Source organism: Panicum virgatum, chromosome 2K (genome assembly GCF_016808335.1).
Source record: "Panicum virgatum strain AP13 chromosome 2K, P.virgatum_v5, whole genome shotgun sequence".
In the NCBI taxonomy this organism is placed as follows: domain Eukaryota; kingdom Viridiplantae; phylum Streptophyta; class Magnoliopsida; order Poales; family Poaceae; genus Panicum; species Panicum virgatum.
In genome coordinates this window covers 55,828,644-55,852,951 of record NC_053137.1, presented here as the reverse complement: position 1 = coordinate 55,852,951, position 24,308 = coordinate 55,828,644, and the positions used below count along the sequence as shown (strand labels likewise).

The following is a 24,308-nucleotide window of genomic DNA, read 5'->3' as shown; positions in this document are numbered from 1 at the left end:
GGGAGGCAGCGGCGGGGAGCAGGAGAGGGCGGCGGCGGGGAGCGCAGGAGAGGGAGGGGGAGGGCTCCGGGGAGTCGGGGAGGAGAGAGAAGGTAAGGGTTTGGGCTGCGGGAGGGGGTTACTGCAAAAGTGCCTCGCAGGGAGGTTTTTGTGAAGATGGCAGCATTATCAAATTTTCGCTTCTATATGTCGAAATAAACATTAGTGCAAGGTTCTATGTGAAAAATATATGAATGTGGATCATATACTGTTTGGATGAGATGAGCTTACTTGTTATTACTGGAAACAAGGAGGGCTTTTTTGCAAATTTGTCAAAGCAACGCCGAACGCCACGCGTCCACTTTTTGGCGTGGAATAGGGGCGTGCGAGCACCAGGCAGCAGCTATTAACAATTCTGATGCTTCGAGTAGAGATAGTTTCTGTTGAAATGGTTCCGTGCTGATAAAATTGGTTAGATTTCTCTGGTGGTACGGTTTTGGATCTGATCGTAGCGGTTTGTTGCGGGGTTGGTGTAGATCTTAGGATTCGATCGGCACCGGAAGATATGAACACTGTGACGACACCGAAGATTTGCTGCATGCAGTTTGGGTTTTTCACATCTAAGAAATTCGGCTAAGTTCATGCTAGCTAGGGGTGGTAAAGGGTTCTAGATTTTGGCCTAAAAAATTTAAGAGACTCTAATTTTATATAATTTTGAACTAAAAAATTTAAGAATCATGTTGGGCTTACCACCCCTATTGCTAGCTGCTTGCATGATTTCATCTTGCATGCACGTAGCCATGTTGCCATGTACGGAGTAGTAATTAACTTGCAAGAACCCCTCAATAAAGTGCTAATGATTTATTTGTTGATTTCAGATGCGACCCATCAACAAATTATAGATACAGTGCATAAAAAAGAGAAATGGGACTGGGGCCAAATTTTTATGATAACTCAATTCTTAATATTGCCGCTCATGTTCAGCCATACAACCAAGGTCACAATCGACGATCCGCACCACAATATTGTCAGACATGACAGAGCACAAAAACCACCCACAACCTAGCGTCTGAGGCATGCGAAATAAAGGACTTAAGACACGAACACGTATAGTAGGATCGGAGATACTATGACGGACCATAAGTGGCTTCCTTCTTCGGCCCGAAGAGACCAATTCAAGAAGATGAGACGCCGCGGTCAAGCATGGAGGTGGATCGTCGGAGACCTGGCGGCGGCTGGCCTTGGCTGGTCAGGTTTGGACCCTAGGGACGGCCTTGCACACCAGCGGCCTAGCCATCTCCAGCGACATATCCAGGCGCTCCGACAGTTCGACGCCGCCGGCGCCCACCGGAACCAGTGCACCAGCAGCTGGGCGATCCAAAGGTGCGTGGTGGCCAGCGCCAGCACCTTGCCCGAGCACACGCGGCGGCCGGCGCCGAAGGGGGCCAGGCGGAGGTCACTCCCGAGCACGCTCACGTCCTCCTCCTGGAAGCGCTCCAGGCGGAATGCCTCCGGCTCGACCCAGACGGCCTGGTCATGCGCGGTGGCCCACATGTTCACCATCGCCGTCGTGCTGGCGGGGACCAGGTGGACAGGGGCGGAGCCAGGAATTTATTTATTTTATTATTAGGAGAGCCAACCATGCTAATTTATATAAAAATTTAATCAAAATTCAAATTTTCAATGTAAATTTGGGAGTCATAGGGGGGCCAGGCCCCTGCCCGCCCCCTGTCTACGCCCCTGCAGGTGGCCACCAACGCGTGTGGGTCGTGGTCTCGTGGATGGCGAGGCGCGCCCACGAGAGGAGCGGGCTCGGAGGGTGCACGCGCAACGTCTCCTTGATGATGCACTGGATGTAGGGGAGGCTGGTGATGTCGGCATCGGCGACCCCGCAGCCGCGGCCCACCACGGCGTCCAGCTCCGCCTGCGCCTTCACCTAGATGTCGAGGTGCAGCACCATCCTCGCCATGATCCACTCCATCTGCATCGCCACCGTGTCGGTTCCTCTGAAGATCAATTCCTGATGATGAAAACAAGACAAAAAACATCGAGGAAAAACAAGCGTAAATTCAAATGCAATAGAAAAATAAATTAAAAAGTGTGCATTGTGCTAGTTCAAAGAAAGAAAACTCAATGGTGCACAAAGAGCAGCGATCATGTCGGAATCTGACATCTTGTCGTCTCTCACTACGGGAAACGGCCAATTTGCCGTGTGTCCAAACTTTTGCCGTGTGCAAATTTTCGAGCACACGGCAAACGGACCATTTGTCGTGTGTCGAGCAAAAAACACACGGTAAACTGTTTGCCGTGTGCCCAGATCTAGGGCACACGGCAAACAACCCCCCACCCCACCAACCCACCCACCCACACACTTAATCGGCACCACCTCCCTACCTCTCCTTCCTCAGATTCGCCCCCCTCCTGGCCCCCACTCCTGCCTGGTCGCCTCCCCTCCCCTACTCTCCTCTCCTCCCCTCTCCTGCCAGGCCGGGAGGCCCCTCCTCTGCCTCTCCTCCCCTCCCCCTCCGCTCGCCCCTCACCGGTAGTGAGGAGCAGCGGCGGGGCGAGGAGCGGCGGCGGCGTACTGGGAGCGCCCCTGCCGGCAGCGAGCTCCAGGCGCGGCGCGAGCTTCGGCTCGAGATTCGGCAGCGGCAGCGGACTGTGAGGCGCGAGCTCCGGCAGCGACGGCGGACGACGCGAGCTCCGGCAGCGGCGGCGGACGGCGCAAGGTCCGGCAGCCCCCTCCCAGCGCGGCCCTCTCACGGTGCGGCGGCCCTGCTCCTCCTCTGGCGCACGGCCCTCTCCTTCTCCTCTCCGGCCACCAGATCTGCGGCCCCGGCTCCTCCTCCGCCATGCGACCCCTTTCCTCTCCTCTCCCGCCGCCGGATCTGTGGGCCCGGACCCTCCTTCCCCTGTGGGAGACCGGATCCGGCCCGCCGCCGCTGGATCCCGCCGCTGGAGCCACCACGTGCCGGCCCTTCCCTTCTTCCCCGCCGGGAGGGCGCACTGGGGGACGGCGACGGCGATGGCGACGAACTCTTCCTCCGGTGCTCGACGTCGACGGTGGAGGGGGATATGGCTCTAGCGGCGGCGGCTTCTAGTGGTAGCGGTGGTGGCAATCTGTTGGTGGCGGCGGTGTGCGGCGGCCGGCAGGGCAGCAGCGACGGGGGTGCGAGCGGTGGCGGGGGTGTGGCCAGGCCCAATTTTTTATTTACTGTTCATTTATTTTGCCGTGTGTCGGAAGCTTCGCCGTGTGCCATGAGCACTTTACCGACACATGTATGCCGTGTGCGCGTTGCCGTGTGTTGCACACGGCAAAGTTTTTGCCGTGTGCAATATGGGCTTTGCCGTGTGCCCCAGGCACACGGCAAACTACTCGATTCCGGTAGTGTCTCTCGAGGCCGAGAAGGACGTCGACGAAGTCACCCGCGATCTCATCAACGACGACACCCCCGCTGGCGTGCATCTCTCTGTGCTCCTGAATGATCTTGCCAACAAACACCTCAACCTTTTGAACTAGCCTGCTGCAGTGGCGACGCACGCCCTAGAGGTCGAGCCACTTGAGCAATGGTAGATGGTCGGCACAGTTGAAAGTCCCTAGTAGGTCATACCCCTCGGCCACCATCTCCTCCAGCAAGGCGCCCTCCTGGCTCGCCAGGTCGTCGTAATGCTTGCCGAAGACAGTTAGTAGACTTGAACTAGATTGAAAATCCACTTTCGGATCTAATAGTAAGTTCACTTTTTCTAAGTTAAAAGAGAGAAAGTATGAATAAATTATAGCTTCCAGTCTTTCTGATTGATAATTTTCTTCAACCAAACCACCACTCCACCAGACTTAATACAGATCTTCATATGGATGTCGACCTTGTTATCATCATGATATATGGCACAGTCCCTAATGACAAATCCATTGATATCTCCATCTTCGTGAAAGGCCGGGGCTGGCGTGATTGTTGGTGTGTCTTCTTGATGACACATGAAGAGAAAGTAATCGCCTGACCCCTGCCTAACTCCCTTAGCACCATTTGATTGACATGATGGCACGAATAAAATCTGATATGCTCTGAAATGTGGTTACTGACTTTGGAATAATGCACAGAACCTCAAAGAAAGTACAATCCTGGTCCCTGAACTGAACTGCAGTATTGCTCTCATGTTGTTCCTCCAAATACAACACAACGAATTGGGATGAATAACAAACTAAAGGCTTAGCTTCTGCCTCCAAGTTGTCATGGAAATGAACAAATAGCTAAGATTTTTATTTGATGAACTTTGATTGAGTCAGAATGAAAATACCACCAGCAAACTTGTGGATGATACAACCTAGTGTTTAAAATAGCGGGCTAAGACATTTAGCGTTTGGTGTTAATAAAAGCTAAGAAAAACTTTAGTGGGCTATAGCCTAGCTAACCTATTTAGCGGTTTTGTAAATATCATGTGTTGAGAAATCAACGATCCTAACATTGACAATGACTTCTGCGAAGTTGTACCGAAGCAGTGTGATACCACTTCTTCTGTGGGCCCTATACTCACGGTACACCAAGAAAACTTTCACCTAGACACTAATATGAGAGACCGAGAACTCAACTCTTTGTTCACTGTAACTTAGTACAACACAAGATTCTTACACTCTTTATGTGGCTATCCTACCATGACACTACTGCTACACTACATAGCAAGAGGGAGGGGAGTACCCATATTTATAGGATTTCATGGCTCATATGATTTTGCCATGTGTCCATCTTCTACACACTTCTTTAGAAAATATTTAACTCTAGAATTTTTCTCACACTTATCTAACCATACAAATATCTAATTTCTAGAGTATTCTGTATTTCACCATGAAGTATGGTAACCATGGTTCATGCATACTATCTAATCTTTTAGAAGCTTCTCACAATTATGCATTTCTACTTCAACACCATGCATAAATTTATGAGTAATTTTACATATAAACATGAAATCAAGAAAATTTTATGTATTGAAGTACGTCTTGGGCTTCTTTCCCTCATTACATTATTGAGGAAATATTAAATTTTGTAAATGACAAAGTTCAATACTGAAAAAATAATAAATAAAGACTAATTATATAGTTTAACTGGCTAAATAACTCTTAATTTAGCGGCTATAATAGGATATAGCTGGCTATAGCGGAATATTGCCAGCTATTAGCAGATTTAGCTTTTTTAGAGTTAAGAGATGAATATCCTAACTTTCTCCTCTCCTAAAGACTATAGCCGGCTATTTAGAACCTTAATACAACCCACCTAAAACTCTCCATGATACTTGTCTTCAACTGCTACAACTGAAGGCAAAACCGACGTTGAGAGATTTAGGAGAAGCTCACTCTGGTTTTGCGGCAAAATAAAAGAGCACATATTAGTTATTCATAGTGGTAAAGGCGACAGTGAGCTCGGCCTGGCTACGGGCAGCGCGAGTGAGGTCATCCATGGTGGCAACGGCGCGCAGCCGACCTCCGCCAAGGCAGCAAAGGGGGCGTGGTCCTTGCGCTGACACGACACTATTGGATTAGAGAAGATGGATGTCCCAATCAAATCCAAATCTAGCAGAATCTACCAGTTCAAATGCATCGCATGAAAAGTGCGACGACCATCCTGCTACTGCCCGCCCTGTCCGGCCCTGCTCCTCGACCTTCTATTTTATTTTCGTGATGGAGCCATTAACCGACCTACTATAAACCCTTGTACGGATAAGCCCTGCTGATGATCCACAATCCAAAGGCTTGAAGAAAACTAAACTTGGAATGAGAGGCTTGAAGAAACTAAATGTGGAATGTGGAGATATTACCATGACGTCTTGCTCGCCGGACACCTCCTCGCCGCCGCACTTCCCCGCTTAGATAGCCGCCGCAACTGCAAGGGTTTGTACTGCGAAGGGGTATAGCGAATCTATGTACCGCAGACATATAGCCGTTAGATCCGCATCAATTCATCCCATCTAATGCCCAACGGTGGCTTGAGTATATATAGAAACGTGTAACCCTAATCTCTCAGTTCCTGGCCCATCTAATGCCCATCGCGCAGCAGCCGGGCTCGGCCCTGGCGGTTTGCGAGGGCTGTGGCGTGGTGGCGAAGGCCATCGCCAAGGCGAGGAAGAGGCCGGCGACGAGCTTGGAGGACGCCATGGCTGCTGTGGAGGCGTTTTGGTGCGCGTGTGTATGGGCGATGGGCGTGCGAGGCATGTTTATTTATATGATGCTTCGAGTAGAGATTAGTTTCTGATGAAATGGTTCCTTGCAGATGAAATTGGTTAGATTTCTCTGCTGGTTTTGGATGTGATCGTAGCTGTTTGTTGTGGGGGTTGGTTTAGATCTCGAGGATTCGATCGGCACGGAAGATATTAACACTGTGGGGGCACCGAAGATTTGTTTCATGCAGGTTGCCTTTTTCCTTATTCTAAAAAAAAGGGTTGGGTTTTCCCCACCAAGGAATTCAGCAAAGTCCCATAGCATGCTAGCTGCTTGCATTTCGTCTTGCATGCATGTGGCCATGTTGCCATGTAGTAACTTGCAAGAACCCCTCAACAAAATGCTTAAGGATTTATTTGTTGATTTCAGATGCATTGCATTGCGTCTTGCATGCGCGAGGATGAGGAACAAAGAACCATCAACAAATTACAGATGTATACATTAAAAAAAAAGAGAAATGGGACTGGGCCAAATTTTTTTTATATCATAACTGATCATTCTTAATATTGCCGCTCATCTTCCGTCATATAACCAAGGTCACAAACGATCACACCACAATATTGTCCGACACGACAGAGCACAAAAACCACCCACAACCTAGCGGCTGGGGGCATGCGAAATAAAGAACAGTGGACACGAACACATATAGTAGGAGACCACTCGGCCATGCATGGAGTTGGATGGTCGGAGACCTGGCGGCGGCTGGTCAGGCTTGGACCCTGGGGACGGCCTTGCACACCAGCGGCGTGGCCATCTCCAGCGATATGTTCAGGCGCTCAGACATGTCTGACGCCGCCCGCCGTGGGCGCCCACTCGAACCGGTGCAGCAGCTGGGCGATCCATAGGTGGGTGGTGGCCAGCGCCAGCATCTTGCCCGGGCACACGCGGCGGCCGGCGCCGAGCACGCTCACGTCCTCCTCCTGGAAGCGCTCCGGGCAGGCGGCTCGGCCCAGACCGCCGGGTCGTGCCGGCGGGGACCAGGCGGCCGCCGTTGAGCGCGTCGTGGGTGGCGAGGTGCGCCCACCAGAGGAGCGGGCTCGGAAGGTGCACTACTACAGAAACGCTAATTTGTTCTGTTTGGGAAACCCTTGTTATCCCGGTATCCCAACCGGGAACGTTAGACCGGGACAAAAGGGTGCACTACTATATATATGAAAATGTCTCGGTTGGCACCAACCGGGACAAAAGGTGATGCCAGCGCCACGTGGCTGGCGCACCCTTTTGTCCGGGACAAAAAAGTCCTTTTTTCCATGTTTTCTTTTTCTCAATTTTTTTTCTATTTCAATTATACTTTTACATTTCAATTAAACTTATGTATTGGAATTCAGTGTGTATGATCTCCACTAATATATACATATATAGTTACTTATATAATATTTGTCCTAGATAGTTTTCATATATAAATTAATTCACTTATATATATATGTATACACATATCTATACATGTGAATTCCTTTACATATGAAAATGTCCAGGAACAATATTATATATATATAGTTACTTATATATATATGTATATATTATATATATACACACACACATATATATATTATTGGAGTGCTTATATATATAATACATACATACTCATAAATAAAAATTTAATACACACATATATATATATTTACATAGGTATATTCGTTCTTAATTACATATATACGCGTATATTATCATATTTGCTGCGATTGTCAATATTAGATAGTCCATCATAGTAGAATTCGCCTTTTGGATCGAGGACTTGCTCAACAATAAATCCGGACAATTGTTCTTGAATCGCCATAATCTTTTCCTCCGGTATGAGTTTATCGCGCATCTCCTCGACCTATGAAAAAATGGGATAATTAATTTCGACTAATTAAAATACTAGTTCAAATATTAACAAGTTTTTTACTTACTTCCTCCTCCCAATCTGTCCAGGCCCTTGGAGGACCTACCAGACCATGAATGTTCTCGCATACATAGTATGCGCATAAATTAGTGCCTTGTTTCTGCCTCATACACTTTAAGAGAGAAGAAATTATCAGGTATTTACATGAATATATAATAAAACTAATGAATCGTGCAACGAATCATCTAAGTGCGTACCGCAAAATCTGTCTTGATCTCCAATTCCTTGTCAAATTTGCCTGAATGATTTTTAGCGAATTGTTTTCAAATCCTGTGCATGAATGGCTTCTGCTAGTGTCCTCTCCCAACCGCCTACAGGAATATCAAGCTCGAGCGTCTCCCAACCCTGGCACACCTGCTCCACGCCAACTCTTGTGTATCCTGGCGGAATTTGCTGCCCGTGGTACACGTCGCCTGGTTGGGTTGGCATGGCGGTACTGTATACAACAGTGAACATTAAGTTCTTAGGGCAGTCTGCAGGTCACGAGGTGTCCGCTGGGTGATCTCATCCACTGGAAATCGCTGCGGGGCCGTCGCTTCAACTGCGGCCTGGATCCCCGTTGGCTCGGCGACGGCGACGTATGTGGAAGCGCAGCTGCTTTTTCGCTGAGACAGATGATCGGCTGCGACATTAGGCTCTGGAGGCACCGTTTGCGCTTGCTGTTGCTAGCTCATTGCTATGGCCACTTGGCATTGAACCTTTTCCTCCAGTCTTTGATCGTGTGACATGAGCCGTTCCTCTAGCCTTCGCAAGTGCTCCCGCTCATCATTCTTTCTTCTTTGCCGGCTTCTATATGATTCAATGTAATCCCTGAACCCATACTTCCACGGAACCACGCCTTTGCCTCTTGTGCGGCCCGGATGCTCTGGATTCCCAAGGGCGTAAGTCAGCTCGTCCCTCTCTCTATCCGGCTGGAATATTCCCTCGGCCGCTGCTTGTATGGCCTCCTGTAGTCTCTGGGCTGCACGCTGGATGTTTGGCCCATAGATGCAGTCACCAGTCAATGAGCCCAAGCTTCCCCCGTGACCATAAAATCAGGTCCTTGACCTTTCAAGCCAGTTCATGGTCGCAGGTTGGATACCTCTGTCAAGCAGATCCTGCTCCATCTTCTCCCATTTGGGTATTGCAAGCTTGTAGCCTCCTTGGCCTAGAGTGTGATGGTACACTTTCTTCGAGGCGTTGTTTTTGGCCTTCTGCACCTTCTGAAGCCCAAGCTCTGAAGACTTGTATTCCACAAATGCATCCCAGTGACCCCTAAGCTTTTCGAGCTCGCCGGTAAATACAGGTGTGGTCCCGGTCTTGATATATTTTATCGTCAAAATTTTCTTGAATGATTGCAGCTATTCGGCCATCTTACTCAGGGTCCAGCGCTTGCATATCTCTTCGGATTCAGCTGGAACCGTGAAGTTTTTCTTAAGCTCCCGCCAACACCATTCTTTTTCTCTTTCGGGTACCGCATCCCGTTCCTCGCTTGGATTGGAACCTTTCCAGAGCCTGAAGCTGATCGGGATGTGGTCCCTGACAATACATCCAGATTGTCTTATGAATTTTTTGGCGGCAGCTTCTGGAGCGATCGGTTCGCCATCTGGACCAACTTCCGTTATAATGAACCGCCCTTCCAGTTTTTTTGTCGGGCCTCGCTTCGTCTTTTTCTGCTGCGACGATGATCCAGACGTCTATAAAAAAACATTCATAGTATTCATATAGATTTAGATGAAAATATGATTTTCACTGCAAATAAGTATAGTTTTTTTAGGGTTACAAATAAGTATAGTTGTGATATATACATTAGCACTTTGTTCACCAGCAGCATCATCCTGAATAGATGGTGGCTCAATTCCATCACCGGACATATTCAAATATATGTCGGTATTGCTGCCATCATCAGCTTGTTCAGGGACATCTCCTTGACCTTCGGCAATCATATTCAATAGGAACTGTTCGTCTTCTGCATCTGTATGTCGCGGGTCCATCATAACTAAAATATGAATACAAATAAAACCCTTAAAAATGCTCTAAATAATCCACATATTTGCGAGCATTTGACTAAGTATCGATCGATGGACGAGGTTGAGTAATATTCTCTAAGTAATTCGAGAAATAAACTTGCCTTCCTCAAACTGCTCCTGCTGCTTGAAGTGTCCCGCGGAAGGTAGCTCCTGGTACTCCTCCGACTGCTCAACGTCTACTCACGATCGCAACGCCAAAACAAAGTCCAGCACATACACATACATGCAAACAAGGAAAAAACTAAGAAACAGTATAATAATACATAAAAACAGCAAACAAAACTGAGATAGAACTATTCTACGCGTTACAATGGTCGCGTGGACATAAAGAACGCCTAAAACGGAGCTAGAACGCGAAATCTAGGGCTAAAACAAGGTCCAGGGACTAAACTGCGAGAAAACTGGAACTATAGGGGGTTCTGAGCAAAAACCAGGGACCTAAATGTAATTAAAGGTTAGATCTAGGGTCTAACATGCAAAAAGACAGGGGCTGGACAGCGGACCCAAAAAATGGAAAGCTCAGGGGGTTCTGTGAAAGATTCTGGGCCGATCTGGAATTATTTTTTAACTAACGTGGACTGCGGGTTAATTCAAGAAAAAGCCAGGGACTCTTTAGCAAAGTTTCTAGGCCGAACCGGTACCAAGGGGTCCGGATCGTCAGATCGCGAATGAACGGCTCGGATCATAATGGTTCAGGATCTAATCGTGAGCGTTGGATGCGGATCGGGCGGCCAGGGCTCATCGGAGCGCGGGTCGGCGGCGAGGCTCGCCGGAGACAGAGCTCCCGCGGCGGGGTGCTGCCGGAGTTGGCCAAACTCAGTCCTCTGGGCTGGGATTCGAGCGGGAAAAGGACCATGGAGGCTCAGTGCGACACGCGTAACCCACCTGGGGTCACAGCGGGGCTCGCCAGGGCGCGGAGCAGCGGGCAAAGTTGCGGGGGCGGATCTGCGCGGCGGGCTCACCGGCGAGCGCGTTCGCACACAGTTCTAGGCACGGGAACTGGGCAAAAGGGCGTGTGCGCGTGCGCAGTGCAAGGGTGACGCGAAACCGGATCGGTGCGGTGCTGTGCAGGGCCGCAGGGGCATGGCCGCGGTGGAGCGGCGGCGGCGGAGCGCCGGTGTTCGCGTTCTGGCTGCAGGGGTAGCTATGGCCTACCGGAACCGGCGTAAAAAGGATCAGGGAGGCAACGTGGTGCTCACCGAGGGCCTGAAGTGGAGGATGCTGCAGTGTAGGATGGCCGGCGTCGAGATACGGCGGCGGCGCTCGATAGAGCTCGTGGGCGAGGTCATTGCAGGACGGCTCCGGGTTTCTGATCCCCACGAACGGGTTCTGCGTCGCGATGCGAAGCCAGGGAAGTGGTCAGCGCGGCTGGGGGGACACCGGCGGTGAGGAAATTCCACGGTGGAGTGGAGGCTGGGGCGGCGAAGATGAGGTGGCATGGGGGAAGGACGGCGGCGCACCGGTGAGTGGCCTGGCGGGGTCATCGTCCAAGGCGGCCGGGGCGTGGCGGCGGCGGCGCTCGGGGATGGTGGGGGACGTCGACGGCGCTCGGGGACGGTGGCGGAGCAGATCAAGAACTGTGCCCAAGTGTTGGAAGAAGGCGGAGGAAGAAGGGACATATATAGGGGTCCCTCTTTTGTTCCGGGTGAAGCCACCACCCGGGACAAAAGGGCCTTTTGTCCCGGGTCGTGGCACCACCCAGGACAAAAGGTGTTTTTGGGCGGGCCGGGAAAATTCCCAGCCCGCGTCCCACCTTTAGTCCCGGGTGGATCTACCACCCGGGACAAAAGGGGCCCGTTTTCCCTCATTCCCGCCAAATCTTATGTTTGTTTTTGTTTATTTTTACTTCTCTTTTAAAATAGACTTTCATTTGTTAATTCAGTTAATAAAATTATGATTCCAAAAATTATGGAACAAAATTTCTTATCTCTATATAAACTTGATACACGTAACAAAAATAATTAATTTTCATTCAAGTGATTGGGTCAACGAAATATCTACCTTTTTTGAAATCATATTTGCTATTTTTACCATGCAAAAATATATTAAGTGAACAAATTTTTTCAAACTGTTGCTTTTCGACAGAAAGTGGATTCTATCACGATATTAACGTTTAAAAAGTGAATTTTACATAAAATTAAGTAATTTCATGATATTAATGAGTAGTGTGAGTTTGAGAGATAGTGTGTGTTAGAGAGATTGTGTGTGTTAGTGAGAGAGTATAGTGTGTTAATGTGAATGTAATTTCATGAAATAAATAAAATTAGTTGAGTAATCCATTATTGAATGAAAATTATAATTGAGTCTGGTAATCAAGTGAAAAATATAAAAAATGATATATATATAACACATAAAGTATAATTGTACAGTACATATATAATAAAAGTATTCGAATTGCGATTACGTTTTTATACAATAATATAAAATGATTCAAGTACATGAAGGATTAGCGGTAACAGACTTACTCTTCACAAATGTCCCTTGATTATGATCACGGCGCAAGTATGGAGCATCATCATTGGCTAGCAGGATGCATGGATCAGCATTTACTTCGAAAGGTGGAATGACAACAAAATTATTATATTCTTCTGACAAGTCTGTATTGTCCTCCACTCCATCGATGTTTCTCTTTCCTAATAGAACTATGTGTCGCTTAGGCTAAATCATTTTGCTTGTTTATCCCCTTCTTTGGCTTGCTGGACATGTCCTTAATGTAGAAAACCTGAGCGACATCCTGGGCTAGGACAAATGGCTCGTCTCTATATCCAAGATTGTTGAGATCAACTATTGTCATCCCATACTCATCTTTTGTTACCCCTCCTCCAGATAGCTTAACCCATTGGCAACGAAATAGAGGCACCTTGAAATTGGGACCGTAATCCAGCTCCCATATCTCTTCAATGTAGCCGTAATATGTGTCCTTTTTTCCATTATTGTCCGTGGCATCCATACGAACACCGCTGTTTTGGTTGGTACTCTTTTTATCTTGGGCTATCGTATAAAATGTGTTTCCATTTATCTCATACCCTTGGTATGTTACGATATTTCAAGATGGTCCCCTAGCCAATAAGAACAGTTGTTCACTTATATCCATGTTATGCATTAGATGCTTCCGCAACTAGCTGCAGAAAGTGTTCATGTGCTTACGTGTAATCCATGCCTCAGACTTTTCCGGGAAATTGGACAGTAGAATTTTCTTGTGTTCCTCGATATATGGGTCAACCAAGGATGATTGTTGAAGAACCGTATAATGCGCTTTCTTGAATGAGAAATCATCTATGCAGACATAAGATTTCTTTCCTAATGTACCCTTTCCAGTTAGTCTCCCCTCAAATCGCGATTCAGGGACTCCAATCGGTTTAAGGTCATCAATAAAATCAACACAAAAGTCAATGACCTCCTCAGTTCCGTAGGCACTGGCGATGCTTCCTTCTGGACGAGCTCGATTACGAACACATTTCTTGAGTACCCCCATGAACCTTTCGAATGGGAATATGTTGTGTAGAAATACTGGTCCGAGGATATCAATCTCTTTCACAAGGTGCACTAGAAGATGTGTCATGATTTTAAAGAAAGATGGTGGAAATATCAGCTCAAAGCCGACAAGACATTGCACCACATCATTTTGCAGCTTTATCAAATTCTCCGGGTCAATTATCTTCTGAGAAACTGCGTTGAGGAAGGCAAATAGCTTCACGATGGTTAACCGGACGTTATCAGGCAGAATCCCCCGCAGCACAACCGGAAGAAGTTCGGTCATAAGCACATGTCAGTCATGGGACTTGAGATTTGTAAATTTCTTCTCTGCCAAATTTAAGATTCCTTTTATATTGTATGAGTATCCAGATGGAACCTTTATACTGCTCAAGCAGTCAAACATGGTTTCTTTCTTTTCCTTGCTAAGAGTATAGCTGGCAGGACTTAAGTATTGTCGTCCATTATCTCGCTGTTGTGGATGTAAGGCATCTCATTCTTCCATACGTTGCAATTCTTGACGTGCTTCTACTGTATCTTTTGTCTTTCCGTACACTCCCAAGAATGCTATCAGGTTGACGCAAAAATTCTTCGTGAGGTGCATCACATCAATTGCATGACGAACATCTAAGACTTCCCAATAAGGTAGCTCCCAAAATATAGATTTCTTCTTCCACATGGGCGCCATTCCGTTTTCGTTCGGAACAGGTTGGCTACCAGATCCCTTTCCAAAAATAACTTCTAGATCTTTTACCATGTTGGAGATGTCTTTACCACTACGGTGCATCGGTTTTGTTCGGTGGTCCGCTTGGCCTTTGAAATGCTTGCCCTTCTTTCGTATCGCATGCCTGATGGGAAGAAATCGACGATGACCCATGTATACAACCTTCTTACAGTGAGTCAACCATATATTATCGGTATCATCTAAACAGTGTGTGCATGCTTTGTATCCCTTTGTTCGAATGTCCTGACAAGTTACTAAGAGCAGGCCAGTCATTGATTATTACGAACAGTAATGCTCGTAGGTTGAAGTTTTCCTGTTTGTATTCATCCCACATCCGTACACCTTCATCGCCCCAGAGCAATAAGAGTTCTTCGACCAATGGTCTTAGGTACACATCAATGTTATTTCCGGGCTGCTTTGGACCCGGGATAAGCACTGGCATCATGATGAATTTTCGTTTCATGCAGAGCCATGGTGGAAGATTGTACATACAAAGAGTCACGGGCCAAGTGCTATGACCACTGCTCATCTCACCAAAAGGATTCATGCCATCCGTACTCAAACCGAACCTTATGTTTCTCGCATCCAAATCAAATTCAGGGTATGTTCTATCTATTTTTCTCCACTGCGACCCATCAGCGGGGTGTCTCAACATCGAGTCTTTCTTGCGTTCCTCTTTGTGCCATCGCATCAACTTAGCATTATCTTTATTTCTAAATAGACGCTTCAAATGTGGTATTATAGGCGAATACCACATGACCTTCACAGGAACTCTCTTCCGGGGAGGCTCCCCCTCGACATCTCCAGGATCATCTTTTCTAATCTTGTAACGCAATGCACTGCATACGGGACATGCATCCAAATTCTCGTACTCGCCTCGGTAGAGGATGCAGTCGTTAGGGCATGCATGTATCTTTTGCACTTCCAATCTTAAAGGGCAAATAAGTTGTTTGGCTTCATACGTTGTGGCAGGCAATTCGTTGTCCTTAGGAAGTATTTTTTTAACAAGTTTGAGTAATTCACCAAATCCCTTGTCGGATACACCATGTGTCGTCTTTCATTGCAGCAACTCCAAGGTGGTGTCAAGTTTCTTCAATCCATTTTGACAATCTGGGTACAACAACTTACGGTGGTCCTCTAACAACTTCTGGAACTTCAACCTCTCCATTTCACTCTCACAGTCTGCCTGCACATTGTGCAATGCCTGCCCCAGATCGTCGCTGGGATCATTTTCTGCTACATCTACTTCGGGCTCTTCCATGGGAATATCGTCATCGAATGCACCGATTCCAGCATTCCCGGAAAAGTGGTCGTCAAAATCTTCTTCTTCATTGTCTTCCATGGTAACCCCCTGTTCTCCGTGCTTTGTCCAACAAACATACTTCTCCATGAAACCATTTGCGAAAATGTGGCTGTGTAGGATTCTTGAAGACGAGTAATCCTTGTTATTGTTGCAATGAACACACGGGCAGCACATAAAACCATTCTGCTTGTTTGCCTCAGCCACAGACAAAAAATAATGCAGGCCATCAATGAATTCTATCGAACGTCGGTCAGCATTATATATCCATTGCCGGTCCATCTGCATTTTAAATAAATCGATTTGAATTCTTTACACGTATCGAATAAATAAAATATATCAAACCTAAATTAAACTAAATGTAACATAACATGAATAATTAAAAGATCTGCAATATCCATCATACATCTTGATTAATTAAAAGGAGTACTTAATCCATTACAGAACCTAACAAAGGAGTACTATACATGAAACTTAAAAATTCGGACAACAACACATAGGTTTTCAACCGTCCTTGCGTTGGAACGCAGAATGCTCTAACGGATTTCTTGCTGGCGCAGAAGAAGATGGCGGAGCTGAAACCTCCGAGTTTTGTGGTGACGAACCGTAACCTTCTAGATGGTTTCAATGTGAGCCTGAATAAATACATCACTAGAGTGTCAAAATAATCCATTCATAATACAAAAAATTGTAATATACTCATTTCATTAATTCATTCATGAATACAAAAATCAACTATCCACAATATGGTCATATATACAAGTACATCACATGAAGTGTCTACACTCATTCTAAAAATTTCTACTATCCACATACTCATCGAAATCTAAAAGAAAATCACACCTACATATGCAATATAAATGTCCAAGAAATGAGCTAGCTACACATTTTCTCTATTTCTAAAGCATGAAATGAGCTATACAAACCAAGGAAGAAGAGAAAAACAAGCACCAAACCTTTAGCGCCGATGGATGGACGGGGAATCAAATATCTTCACAAATGTGGTGAAGAAATGAGCAAGAACTTCTCTCTCCCGAGCCAAAAACAGCAAGAACAAGTGAGCTGAATGGCTCGGACGGGGAGATAGGGAAGGGGATAAGGGGGCCAAGGAGTTTTGTCCCAGTTGGAGACACCAACCGGGACAAGGGGGGGCCTTTTATCCCGGTTGGTGGCTCCAACCGGGATAAAAGCCCCCCCCTTTTGTCCCGGTTGGTGCCACCAACCGGGACAAAAGGCCCCTGTCCCCCGCTGGCCCGGCTAGCCGTTAGACTCGGGACAAAAGCCACCTATTGTCCCGGGCCCAAAGGCTGCCGGGACAAATGGCTTGTAACAAAGACCTGTTCTGTAGTAGTGGTGCATCCGCAACGTCTCTTTGACGATGCACTGGATGTAGGGGAGCCTGGCGCCCTGGCGACGTCGGCGTCGGCGACGCCGCGGTCGCCGCCCACCACGGCGTCCAGCTCCGCCTGCGCCTTTGCCTGGATGTCAGGGTGCAGCACCATCCTCACCAAAATCCACTCCATCAGGATCGCCACCGTGTCGGTGCCTCTGAAGATCATTTCCTGATGATGAAAACAAAACATACAAAACATTGAAGATCGAACAAAAAAATTGAAATGCAATAAAAATAAATTAAAGAGCATGCATTGTGCTACAAAGAAATTACTTGATCGTCGTACCCAAAGAACTGCGATCATGTCGGAATCTGACATCTTGTCGTCTCCCTCGAGGCCGAGAAGGACGTCGACGAAGTCACCGGTGATCTCGTCGGCGACGCCCCAGCCGCCGGCGCGCCTCTCCCTGTGCTCCTGAATGATCTTACCAACGAACACCTCGACCTTTTGAACTAACCTGTTGCAGCGGCGACGCACGCCCTGGAGGTCGAGCCACTTGAGCAATGGCAGGTGGTCGGTCCAGTTGAAAGTCCCCAGGAGGTCGTACCCCTCGGCCACCATCTCCTCCAGCAAGGCGCCCTAGCAAGGCACCCTCCTGGATCTCCAGGTCGTCGTAGTGCTTGCCGAAGACGGCGGCCATGACGTGCTTGAGCGACGCGGCATGCAGCACGCGCTTCATGGGAACCTCGCCGTGGCGGGCCATGGCGGCGGCGACGTCGGAGGCCATGGCGGCGCCATGGCGGTAGCAAGGCCGCGGAGCCCGCGCGAGTGCGCGCCGCCATACGGGGGCGAAGCCCATGGTGCGGTGGAACAGGAGGTGGCGCACCGCATCCTTGACGGGGCAGTCGCCGAACGCCGGGCTGGTGAGGAAAAAACTGTTCCAAAAAAATCTACATAACCCCCTCGACTATTAGACTACTTCACCCCAATCTAAAAACCAGATATTCTACTCCTGAACTTCCCAAAACCGATCAAATAACCGGGGCGGCACCTGAGGAGCGTGGGTGAGGCCGACCGAGAAGTACATCACCGCCGCGCCGCCGTCGACGGCGCGGGACAGCGCGGCCAGCGTGCGGTGCACCACGGGGCTCGAGAGCGCGGTGACCACTCCCGGAGGGCCGGGCGGTGGGCGGCGGCAGCGGGAGAGCGCCCACGCCGGACCGCCAGGAGAGAGACACAGGAGGACGGCAACCAGGACCAGTGCGGCTGGGAGGGGCGAGTGCGGCTAGGAGGGGCGGCAGAGGGGAGGTGGTCCGTGGTCGGGAGCTGTGCGATCGGACAACGGGTCGGTGGAGGGCTCGGTTCTTCAATCCCCATACCCCAGCTGCCCCCGCAGCCGCCAGACGCCGCACGACGCAGCGCGTGGTGCTACTTATCCTCGCCGGTAGCCGTGTTGCGTCTCCTTTTTCTCGTCCTCGTAGTGAACATAAGAGGCGTCTCTTGCCTTTTTGCATCTAGTTTCTCATACTGACACAAGCACTTTTGTATTTGTGAGATTTGTTATTGATTTGTTTGCGATTTTCACTTCAAAGGAGCTGTGATTTGTATAACTAATCAATTTTATTTCATGTTGGTGCAAGATGCGTTTGTGGTGAACATTTCTTTTTCTAGATTGTTGATTGATTGATCTGAGTAATTTTTTTTTCAAACTTTACTCGTTATGACTTACATTTAACTTTCTTTAATTCTGCTTCAGTTCGAAAGATGGTAGCAGGTAAGAGAGCTGCTGCTGATCCCACGAAATCCTCAAATGAGAATAAAAGAACGTGCAGTGCGGAAGGAGGGACAACTGAGTCATTGATTTCAGGTCTGCTTGTTCTTCCTTTTTTTTATGCATGTATTTTCTATGACCGTTAGAGCACTCACAGATGTCTTGTATCATGTATCTGGATGAATTATGCTGCGACTATCAACGTATACAGAGTGTGTTGGGTGAACAAGTTTCAACAGATCTGTTTAGAAGTGTTGCCACACTTGTTTTTTTCTCATGGTGATTACACTGCTTTACCCTTAGTTTTCTGATAATTGAACATTGTTAGTTTTCAGATAATTGAACATTGTTAGATGTGAATGATATAAACTATGATCTTGTGTAGGACACAAAGTGCTATTTGCATGCTCTGGCGTAGCTATAGAACGCCGGAGGTAGTTCACAAGGTTTGTTACCGCAGCAAGTTTGGTTACACCTTTACATAGTGACGTTAAGGTTGGTGTTGATGATGGCCATTTAGTGTTCTTTTTCCTTGTTTACTCAAAATAAATGTAACCATTCTATACTGTTTTCTTTTTTTATAATTGTAGATTGAAGTGTGCTATGAAGTTGTCATAGGTGTTCTGGAAGAATTTGATTTGGATCATAAAATTGCTTTTGTCCAAGCTATGACCGCCCTTGATGTTTATTGCGTACCTCTCAATCCTGTTGTGGAATGGATGCCGGAGACTACGGTAGTAGCAGTCGCCTGAGACGTATATGGGAAACTAATGGTGACAACCGGCAAACTTGAACGTTCAGATGGTGAAGCTGGTGGTTATCTTATTATGTTCTCTACTACTTGTAAACTACCTGAGGTACACTTGCATTATTATCAGTGTTTTAATCATTTGACAGACCCATTGTATTCCCTCTTTTTTTACTTTTATTTGTCACTGTTGACTGTACTGCAAAAAGTTTGACCTCTAATACCTTTTAAACTTTGTTATAGTTAAGCTGAATGGATTTCGTATGGCTAGATCTGCAATGGAACATACTTCAAAATTATATTTCTATTTTCAATTTTATTGTTAAACAGTAGCATTTACGATTTCCATGATGTCATGTGAAAGTAAGCATATTCCTTGTAAAATTTGTTTCAGTGTAACCCTTGTTTCCCGCTGCTTTATTTTTTGTTCTAGGGTTGGCAGGGGGGGTGGTCTTTTGATTTTGATGGGAACTTTGTTGGCATGAACCTTGATTTGGGTATGAGATTACCCATTATCTTGCCAAGGAGTACAATTCTTGAACGGTGGAAGCATTTACGTACGCCTCAAAGGTCAGTATTTTTTGGTGAAAAGGTGAAGTCTGTCACTTTTAGGTGTGGAAATATATTTCCAATATGCTTATCTATGTTTCTAGTTGCAGCATTTAATGTTTACCCCTAATAACAACATGATGCTTCGGTATCTTTACTGAAAACAGGACCAATTAGTCCTAGTGGCATGTGTCACATTTACTCTGTTGTTTAGTAGCCATATATGTTTGTCTAACTTAAAACCATAGAATTTTTGTTGAGACTAAAATATTCACATTATTAGTTGGGATATGGTGTATCTTGACTATGGAGGTCTGCTCAGTTCTTGTGTTCTTGGAATTTCTATGTCCAGGGTATCATGCTTATTTTTTCAAGATGTGAAACACTACTCCCGTCCTCAAGGTGAGTACAAAATCACTATTTGTAAGGTCCTCTAGTGGTTCAAATTAAGCATAACATTTATACTAATATAATATTAGTCATTTACAGTTTGTATCGTAGTGTTAGCGCTAACCAATTAATGTTTTTACCATGCCTACATTGCGCATGTGCGTTGCATTGTAAGTAATACCACAGCATACGTCTATAGATTCATCAAGAAGTACTATGATCTAATTTTATACTACTATATGAAGTCGTATCATCAATCATTCATACGTATGCACATGCAGGTAGTGCAATTGTTTGTGGTAGAATAAAATGCTACAGCATGTCTATAGATTGGTCCAGAAAAGGCCTGCACACCATGAGCATCAGCCGCTCCGTAAAACGTAGAGATGATCATGGGTATATTCAAGCCTAGTCACTTCTAATTTAGTAGTGTGCCCCTGCTAACGCAATGGTAAAAGTAAAAAAAAAAAGTATTTTTCTATGCACTTGGGCTAAATCTCTTTCTAATGCTAGCCCATGCCTAACAACTCTTGGGCTAAATCTGTCCAAGATGCCTAGTCACATCTAATATGAGTGGTTGGTTGCACAATATGCCATATATTTCTAATCTTACATACAATACTATTTGCAGAAACCTATGTGATTGCTACATTACTGTATTTAGAATTAGCATGTCTGTTAATCTCCCTTCTTTCTTCAGCATATGAGGATGTTCCCAGCAATGCAGAGTCTGAGAATGGGTCTAGGGGTTACCACCACCCCCCCCCCCCCCCAGTACATCAAGGGATACGATCAATCGTGAGTCAATGTTTCTACACTTAGTTATCTGGCAATTGAGCCTTTTCACAGATCTGCTGTACAATTGACAATTATTATATCGTTGTCTCTTGTACCAGGTGGCATCGCTTTGCTTAATGCTCATCGTGATCCTTTTGGTGATGTGTATCCTGATGGTGTCTGGGGTAATTTCGATAAAAGTTTTTCTCTTCTCTTATCAAAAAGTGTTGTTGCACTTGCTTCGTTCAATGGTGAGTTTATAGTAGTGTTCAAACTTGTATTCCTATTTATATTATGACCATCTGTAGCTAATAATCAAAATTACTGTATCCAGGAGGAACAAAGTTTTTTTCATGCACATGATTTTTCATTAATGTTAGAGTATATTAGGCAACTCCAGATATGGTAGTTTAGGATTGATGTAATCCCGTGATAGCCTTTCTTATCTCTAGGTGAGGTGTCTTGCCCTCCAAGCTTTGTACTCCTATATATACCGCCCAAGGGGCTCATTGCAATACAATCGACCACATTATACCAATTCTATCCCTTCTACATGGTATCACGAGATTAGGGTTTGAGTTCCTAGGCTATCTTCCGTTGACCTAACCCTAGCGCCGCCGGCCGTCCCCCATGGCTCCCATCCAGGGCGCCCCATCGACGGCCTCCTAGCGCGCCCCCGGGAGGTCCCCCATGACCTCCGCCGGGGGCAGCACCCTCCATCGCGGCGGATCGAGTTAATCCGCCGCCATCCTCGCGTCTAGCAGCAGCAGATCGTGACGTACCTCGTCACCGCCGCCATGAAAGCTGTCGTCGACGACCCCGATCTGCGCTGCCGTGGTGGCAGCCGCAGTCTCCTCCGGCGTCCGTGCCCTACCCAGTGCTGCCGTGGTGGCAGCAGGGGCCCCGACACAGCACGTCGACCTCGTCGCCGGCGGCATGCATGACGGCGCCGCCCCTTCACCGCGCGGGCTCCAGACGCCTCTCCCCGCGCGAGCTCCAGCCACCGCAAGGGAGGGAGCCGCTCGGCTTCAACCGCCCCTCCGCGGCCTCTCCCGGCGGGGAGCCGCCCGGCGCAGGACCTCCAGCGCCGCCGCAGGGAGCCGGCTGCCCGCCTCCCTCATAGTCGCGCCGCCGCTTCCGCTGCACCCGCGCGCCCCCGGGGAGATCGAGATTGATCTCCGCCGGGGGCAGCGCCCTCCTAGGATGCGCCGTGGATCCCTCTGATCCACGCCGCCGTCGTCGTCCACAAGCAGCAGGAGAGCTGACCTCTACCGTCGCCGTGGCCGCGTCGCTCGTCGGCATCGCCATGGCCCCGCCTTGGGCCGTCGCCGCCTCTGCGTCGTCGTCCCCGGCCCCGCTCACGGCTTCCCCGCCCCTTCCGTGCCTCAGGCCAGCTACCCCTCCCAGCACCGCCGCCGCCGCACGACAGCGCGCGTGCGCGGCTGCCGAGGGGAAGGAGCCCCTCCCAGTGCCGCCGCACGGCTTGCGCACCGCGCGCGTGCGCGGCTGGAGGGGAGGAGCCAAGACCGCGCCGTCGGGCGGACGGGCCGCAGCATCGCCGGTCGACGTCGCTGTCAGGCCGCCGCGTCGTGGGCTCCGCCCCACCGCCCTTTCCTCGCCGGCTACCTCCCCCAGCGCCGCCTCTGCTTCTCGAGAAGACGCGGCTGTGGGGGCGGATCTTGGCCTGACGATCGGAGGAGAGCCGCTCGGGTTTTCCAATCTCCTCTGTTTTCTCTGTCCCGTGTTGACCACGCGGGGAAGAGACAAAGAGGAGAGAGGAATTCACTACGGCACCCGAGATTGTACCCGGAGGTCACCATGTTGCTGCTGTGTGTTTTTCTTAGGTTTTTTCCCGATTCGTTATCGGGTTTGCGTCGCCCTGCCGTTCGTCGCCGTTCGTCATCGACACTCCCGAAGGACGAGGTTGTTGTTGTGCCCTCCAGGCTACAACAATGATGTTCATGATCAAGCCACCCTACCGGTGTCGTGGCCTTTTCAGGCGGTAGCGCCACTCGCCGCCGGTCTTCGTCAAGCAGGCGCTCGATCCGCCTCCGCGCCTCCAGCCTTTCTCACGCGGACATCGCCGCCGATGTTCCTGAAGGAAGACGTCATCGCCACCCCTGATCTGAGTGCGACACTTGCTGCAACCTACGCCGTCGCCACCCCTGTCCTGAGCGTGACCTAAGTCGCAAACCGCGCCGTCTACCATCGTCATCCGCCGCACCGTCCTGCTGCTATCTTCGGCAAGAAGCTGCTGAGTTTGTGTACTCGAGCACCTCGACGATGCTTCGACCCGTGTCCCCTCCACGGCTTCGACCACGTCCACCTCGACTTCGGCTACTATGGCACTAAAGGGCTATCATCTGCATGAGTCTCCAGTCAAAGCTTTCGCACCGGCGTTCCGACTGCAGGGGGGATACGTCTCCATTGTTCTCCAGTCTGACCGTTCGTGTTGCTACCGCTACGACTGCGGGGGGGGGGGGGATGTTAGAGTATATTAGGCAACTCCAGATATGGTAGTTTAGGATTGATGTAATCCCGTGATAGCCTTCCTTATCTCTATGTGAGGTGTCTTGCCCTCCAAGCCTTGTACTCCTATATATACCGCCCAAGGGGCTCATTGCAATACAATCGACCACATTATACCAATTCTATCCCTTCTACAATTAACTTTGATGATGAATGTCAGACTATTCTGACTTCAGCAACCTTGGTTAGGGATCCTGATGGTTCAAATAAGATTGTTGAGGGCCTGAAGGTTGGTGCTTCTAATACACTCTGATACTTGTTTGTCCAGGATACTGCTTAAGTATCATTATATCATTTGCAGATTAAGGTGTTGCTTCCAAACAATCAAAGTAAAGAAGGGAAATTGAAACATTGTAGTTTACAGTACAATGTTGCTCTAATCAGTGTCAAGAACTGCTGTTATGTTCATCATGTGAATCTTGAACAATGTGCAGTAAATTTTTCTTCCACGGTAGTAGCTGTGGGCCGTTCTTTTGAATCAGGTGTATTAATGGCTACAAGTGGGGAAGGGACCTGCTGGTCTGGCCCTTTTGATTGCGAGGATCTTTGTTACTCTACTTAAGATCAGTAAGGTACTATTTGTTGATTTTCTTTCTGCCCACTTACATGTTACGTGAATGAGTACCATAAC

At 48.1% G+C, this 24,308-nt stretch overlaps 2 pseudogenes; both read right to left on the bottom strand.

Moving 5' to 3' along the window:
• Window positions 1-1,228: 1,228 nt before the first annotated feature.
• LOC120695485 lies at window positions 1,229-6,124 on the bottom strand (annotated as a pseudogene).
• A 769-nt stretch (window positions 6,125-6,893) lies between these two features.
• On the bottom strand, window positions 6,894-22,456 carry LOC120695484 (annotated as a pseudogene).
• Window positions 22,457-24,308: the final 1,852 nt, after the last annotated feature.